Below are 6,809 nucleotides of genomic sequence, written 5' to 3' on the forward strand. Positions count from 1 at the left end.
AGAAAATTACACAGTGTCATCTTGACCTTTTGACTTTCTAATATCCCAGGTCCTTCCACTTAACGGATTATCCAGAGTCATTTTTACTGGATGGAATTTTTGCCTTATACTCATCAGATCCAATGCCACAGTATTTTTATATTTTTTATACAGTTAACTTATGTTACTCATGAAAGATTTTTAAAAACTGATATTAAAAAAGGGGAAAAATCACCTGCTTCCATGAGCTGACATTTTGAATTGTGGACCAGAAACCTCAGCAGCCCGGGGTGGGGTGGTTTATATGTCAGCGCAGACATCATGGAAATTCTCAGCTTGGCATCTTCAGAAAGAGGAGGAGCTTGGAGGCGGGCACCTTGAAGGGGAAAATACCTCCAAACTAGTCATCAGGCCCACATTTCTTCCTCCTACAGGTCTCTCATCTTCTCCCCATCCTTATGCCGCTGAGGGTTCAGGCCTTCGGCATCTCTCACCTGGACTGTGGCCCCAGGCACTCAGCTCCCTGCTCTCGGGGTCTTTAGTCCGTTCTGCAGCTGAATAATCTGCCCAGAGCCTAATGTTGTTCTGTCTCCTTTCCACAGCTTCCACTACCCCATCACCTACCCAATCAAATGCATTCCCTGACACCCACCTTTCCCGCCCTCTGGCCCCACGCTGCCTCTGTACTTACCAGAATCCCATGCACCAGCCACCGGTGGGCTGCTGGCTCGTTTCTGCCTCTGTGCCTTTGCTCAGGCCGTTCTCCTCCCTGGAATGCCTTCCTCTGGGAGCTCTGCCTATCCAAACCCGGACCACCCTTCCAGGGCAAGCATCAAATTACCTCTTTCAAGAATTCTCCAGCAAACCCTTACTGAATGACTCCCATGGGCCAGGCTCTGAGGCTACAACCATGAGAATGACACAGCCCCGGCCTTCAAGAGGGTCACAGTCCATTGGGGAGTCGAGAAAGATAAACACATCAACAGAGACATGAAGGGTGGATGAGAAGGGAAGGATAGAAAAAGAATATTTGTAGCACAAAAAACGTTGCCCTTGTAGGTCATGTACGGGTTTGCTGGGCTGCAGGAACAAAGTACCCACAGGGCGGGGGTGGGGGCTGGGAAGCTTAAAACAACAGAAAGATGTCGTCTCCCAGTTCTGGAGGCAGGAAGTCCAAGATCAAGGTGTCCGCAGGGCCATGCTCCCTCTGAAGGGGCCAGGGAAGGACCTGTTCCAGGCCTCTCTCCTGGCTCCTGGCGGTTCCCCGGCTTGTGCAGCCCAGTGCCCTTCCTCGCGTGGAGCTCTCCTGGGTGTGTGTCCCTGTGCCCAAGCCCGCCTCTTTGTTAGGACAGCAGTCATTGGATTAGGGGCTGTCCTGCTCCAGCATGATCTCATCTTATCTAAGGAACATCTGCAACAACCCTGTTTCCAAACGAGGTCACGTTCTGAGGTCCTGGGGGTTAGGACTTCAACATACGAATTTGGTGGGGGCCAAAGTTCAACCCATGCCATCTGAGCAGAGGCCAGAACACAAAGGGCAGGGATGAGCGTGGAGGAATAGACCCGGAGGCGCTGGCTCCCTCAATTCGCTGTGTGAGAAGGCAGCCGATCAGAAGAGGGATTTGCGGGAAAGACAGACACGGCTCATGGGATTTAAAAGAAGTAAGTGGTTGCTGTGTGGTGTGCTTTGTCACCTCCGCTCTGTTCCCACAGAAGCTGCTTCTGCAGGGGAGTGGGGGAGGGGATTACCGATGCGCTGGCCCAAAATCCAGGGCAGGGTGTCTGTGGGAGGCCACACCACGGCCTGGAGGAGATGGGGTACTCCCGGCTGAGGGAGCAGAGTGAGGGAGGGTCTAGGGCAGCAGCTTCGTGAGAGAGGAAAGAAACAGCCGTGACTAGTTGTATTCAGCATCAGACTCTGCCGTATGCATTCATTTCTGAGGACACATTTGATTCTGGTGAATGCCTTGTATGGTAGAAACCATCGTCCCTGTTCTACAGCCGAGGACATGGTGGCTCAAGGGTGATGTGGGCTGCTAGAGGTCCCACAGCAGGTGCCAGCCAAAGCAGCGTTGAACCCAAGAAGTCTGTCAGCAAAGCCCATGCTCCTTCCAGAGCTCTCAGGTACACTCTGATCACAGGCTCTTCTTTAGCAACTCGGGGAAGCTCATGCGCAGCTGAGCTCCAACAAGCCAGATGCACCGACTGATTAAGGAATGTTTCTGTACAGCCACTTCAGAAACCATCTTCATATCCATTGGCTCACTTCTGATTTCAGCCAAGGCTCACCTCCTGTGGCCAGCGTCCTACCGCAAGCTTGAGCCATGAGTTTCCACGTCGGCCGTAGGCTCTTCAGCACCACAGGAGCTTGCTTGGGCAGGCGACGCAGCCAAGAAATCTAAAGGTCCTCACCGGGTGGGGCAAGAGTCAGCAGATCGACTTCCAGCTTCCCATCCTGCAGGTGCGTGGTCCTGACAGGCGTTCTGTAGGCTTCGCAGGGTCCTGGTGGGGTGTGGCCCTGTCGCCCACTGTGGAGATGGATGTGACACACCCGAGCTGGGCTTTACTTCCTTCCCTGTCCCACTCTCCCTCACTCTCCTTCCTGGAATCGCCTCCCCAGGGAACCATCGCGCCGAGGCCCGCCATCACACTCTGCCTTTGGAGAAATCCAAACTACGAGGGTGATGCTGGCGCTGGTGGGAACGAGGAGGAGCCCTTCCCGAGGCGGGGGCCATTCTGAAACGGACTCAGAGCCGCACATGAAGACGCCAGCGAAGACCCGTGGATGACGGACCATCAAATAGGGTTTTGATTTAGAGGTAAGGTGGAGAGGGAGGCCCGGCTGTACCACACAAGTCGAAGAGTCTGGGCCCCATTTAAGCGCGGAAGAGACACGCTTAGATTTGTATTTCTGAAAGCCCGCTCTGGCTGACGAACGGAGGACAGAGTGGAGGGAGCCAGACTAGGGTCAGGGAGACAGGCGGGGAGGCCATTGTTGGAACTGAGTGTAGATGACGAGGCCCAGACTAGGACAGCGGCAACGGCCCAGAGAGAAGATGACACAGTCGGGAGTTGTTTAGAGAGTTGACTTGCTGGACTGGATGAGAACCTGGATGAGGTCAGGGGTTGGGGGTGGAGAGAGACCGCCAGGGGTGGTTCCAGCCTTCTGGTGCCTTTCCCTGATGGAGGGGACGTGGGGAGAGAACAGGGAGGGAGGGGACCAGTTGGGTGTTGGTTCCCGTGGGCTGCGAGGGTCTCTGGAGCACGTGGAGGTCTGTGGTGGTGCTCAGGAGGGAGGTTGGGCTTGAAGCAGGCTTAGGAGGCATCCGCCTAGTGACCTCAATGTTGTCCCTCACTCCTGGGCCTGTTCCCGCCACTGAACCAAGAGGGCTGCTTTGGGCGACTCCTAAGGGTCCTGCAGCTCAGCAGGAGGAGCCCCTGCTGCTTCTCCTCCCCTGTCTCTGGTACCTTCCTCACCCCCAGCTTGGGGCAGGGGCAGACAAGCCTGGGTCCTGACCTCTCCTCTCCCAAGACCTCCCAGCGGGGCACTCTGCTTCTTCTAGGTCCGGAGCCCAGGAGATCCGACCTGTCCCAGGAAACGGGAGACGTGGAGGGAGCCAGTCCCAGCCCTTGGAGACCTCCCTCTCATTGTTTCCACAGCAGCACCAGCCCAGAAACGATTCAGGAGGCCCTGGGGGAAGCAGACTTTGCCAAGTCACTGCCTGTCTCAGGCGGGCAGGGATGGGGTATTGGGGGGCATCCTAATGGAGAGAGGGAGCAGGTCAGGAAGGTAGGAGAAGGGTCCAGCTCAGTCCTGACCGGAGTTCCAGGAGGAAATGGGGCCCCTCGAGGTGAGGGGCTGAAGGGAGATCATGAAAGGGTGCGCAGGGGGAAGGGAGCCAACAGAGGGTGAGGAGCAGCCAGACTAGCAGCGCTTCCCCTCCCAGGCCCACAGGTTGAGAGGTGGCCATGGTGCTCCCAGAGCCAGTGGTGCTTGGAGCTGTAGAAGGCGGAGCTGCAGAAGGCGGAGCTGCCAGGACTGTGGCCATGCAGAGGGGAGCAGGAGGACCAAATGCTTTGACCTCGCTCTCTTCTCTCTCTGCTCTCCTGCCACAGCCTCTCATTGGCCAAACCTAAAGGAAGGGTGAAGCATCCACAGAAGCCAACCTCCGGGACACAGAGCAGGACAGAGGACGGATCTGGGGCAGATGGAGAAGCACCAACACAGCGTGGAGCCTGGGAGGAAGTGCCAGCTGCACCACTTTCCAGATGCCCAAGGAGGTTTCCACCCCTTCATTTCCTCGTCTGTAGGGGGGGCTTAACACCTGGCTAGGTGTCTACGACATAGAGGGCACTCAATGGTTCCCTCTCGTCGTCTGATCTCCCCGACAGCACAAGTGTCCCCACCCCAGGTGCACATGGGAAACTCCCACAGCATCTCCAGTCCTGTGAATCTTCCAGTTGCATTGGATGCTCTTTGAAGCATGTGGGAGTGCAAGGCTTGGAGTCTGAAGACGCAAGTCAATATCTCAGCTCCTTCCCCACCCTGGATGAGTCCCTTTACTATCTGAATCTTGATTTTCTCCGCTATCAGAGGAAGCCATTGGGGCCGGCCTGGTGGTGCAGCGGTTAAGTGCGCAGGTTCCGCTTCTGCGGCCCAGGGTTCGCCGGTTCGGATCCCAGGTGCGGACATGGCACCACTTAGCACACCATGCTGTGGTAGGCGTCCCGCATACAAAGTAGAGGAAGATGGGCAGGGATGTTAGCTCAGGGCCAGTCTTCCTCAGCAAAAAGAGGAGGATTGGCAGCAGTTAGCTCAGGGCTAATCTTCCTCAAAAAAAACCAAAAGCCATCATAAACATTTCATCTTTATTACTTTTTCCCACACCCCTTAGTACCCCTTCCTGGTGTGCCCTGAGACATTCCTTCAGGAAGGAGCTGAGTGCACTAATTCACTCGAGCGTGTAAGTGACTGACAACCGACTCTGAGCTCTTGCAAGGCACTGAGAGGACAAACAGCTGAATCGGCGAGTTTATAGGGGGTATCTTTTTTTTTTTTTTTTTTATTAATGTTATGATAGATTACAACCTTGTGAGATTTCAGTTGTACATTTTTGTTAGTCATGTTGTGGGTACACCACTTCCCCCTCTGTGCCCTCCCCCCACCCCCCCTTTTCCCTGGTAACCACCGATCTGATCTCCTTGTCAAGATACTAACTTCCACCTATGAGTGGAGTCATATAGAGCTCGTCTTTCTCTGACTGGCTTATTTCGCTTAACATAATACCCTCGAGGTCCATCCACGTTGTTGTGAATGGGCCAATTTTGTCTTTTTTTATGGCTGAGTAGTATTCCATTGTGTATATATACCACATCTTCTTTATCCAATCATCAGTTTCTGGGCATGTAGGCTGGTTCCACGTCTTGGCTATTGTAAATAATGCTGCGATGAACATAGGGGTGCAACGGACTCTTGAGATTTCTGATATCAGGTTCTTAGGATAGATACCCAGTAATGGGATGGCTGGGTCATAGGGTATTTCTATTTTTAACTTTTTGAGAAATCTCCATACTGTTTTCCATAGTGGCTGTACCAGTTTGCATTCCCACCAACAGTGTATGAGGGTTCCTTTTTCTCCACAACCTCTCCAACATTTGTCGCTCTTGGTTTTGGATGTTTTTGCCAATCTAACGGGTGTAAGGTGATATCTTAGTGTAGTTTTGATTTGCATTTCCCTGATGATTAGCGATGATGAACATCTTTTCATGTGTCTCTTGGCCATATTCATATCTTCTTTTGAGAAATGTCTGTTCATGTCCTCTGCCCATTTTTTGATCGGGTTGTTTGTTTTTTTGTTGTTAAGCCGTGTGAGTTCTTTGTATATTATGGAGATTAACCCTTTGTCAGATAAGTGGCTTGTAAATATTTTTTCCCAATTAGTGAGCTGTTTTTTTGTTTCAATCCTGTTTTCCCTTGCCTTGAAGAAGCTCTTTAGTCTGATGAAGTCCCATTTGTTTATTCTTTCTATTGTTTCCCTCAACTGAGGAGTTACAGTGTCCGAAAAGATTCTTTTGAAACTGATGTCAAAGAGTGTACTGCTTATATTCTCTTCCAAAAGACTTATTGTCTCAGGCCTAATCTTTAGGTCTTTGATCCATTTTGAGTTTATTTTGGTGTGTGGTGAAAAAGACTGGTCAATTTTCAATCTTTTGCATGTGGCTGTCCAGTTTTCCCAGCACCATTTGTTGAAGAGACTTTGTTTTCTCCATTGTAGGCCCTCTGCTCCTTTGTCGAAGATTAGCTGTCCTGTAGGGGGTATCTTATTCCTGTCTGCATCGCTGGTACCTAGTGAGACGTCCTGCCCCTCATGGGCAGATGATATAAGTTGGTAGAATCACTAAACTCTCGTCTTGTGCATCCCTGTGTGCCGGGTACCCAGACGGAGCCCGGCAAACAGAAGGCGCTCATGTGTGCGATCAGTACCTGAAGGGACTACCGAATTCAGTGGGGCCCAAAGCCACATCTGAGTGTGGGGTTCCTGGTCAGGGGAGGCCAGCAGCAGATCCCCAGGGGCCAGGATCCCCCCCCTTCATGCAAGAAGTCAAGGCCTTGGCAACAGCGGCAGCCAGCTGGCACCAGGTCCCAGCAAGAGTCATTGTTTGGCCAAACAGGAAGCCGCCCGAGGGGAAGTGTGGCCTCGCCTCAGTGAACCCCTGAAGAGTGGCCCCCAAGAAACTTGGGGATGTGCTGGCGGCCATGGGCCGTCTCGCAGCTGCACGGTCCTGCCTCAGGCTGGGCAGTGGACCTCGCTCAACCCTCGGGGCCTGGT

The 6,809-nt window shown here is 53.0% G+C and overlaps 1 long non-coding RNA gene across 2 annotated transcripts; it reads left to right on the forward strand.

Moving 5' to 3' along the window:
• Positions 1-1,628: 1,628 nt before the first annotated feature.
• Positions 1,629-5,015, forward strand: LOC139041129 (uncharacterized). Of its 2 annotated transcripts, none has more exons than XR_011495808.1 (3): positions 1,629-2,440; positions 2,600-2,798; positions 3,543-5,015. It is a non-coding gene; the product is annotated as an uncharacterized lncRNA (long non-coding RNA). The 2 variants fall into 2 exon arrangements; XR_011495809.1 differs by having other exon boundaries at positions 1,631-2,440; positions 4,096-5,015.
• The last annotated feature ends 1,794 nt before the right edge of the window (positions 5,016-6,809 follow it).

The sequence above is a fragment of the Equus asinus genome, chromosome 20, assembly GCF_041296235.1.
Source record: "Equus asinus isolate D_3611 breed Donkey chromosome 20, EquAss-T2T_v2, whole genome shotgun sequence".
Classification (NCBI taxonomy): Eukaryota; Metazoa; Chordata; class Mammalia; order Perissodactyla; family Equidae; genus Equus; species Equus asinus.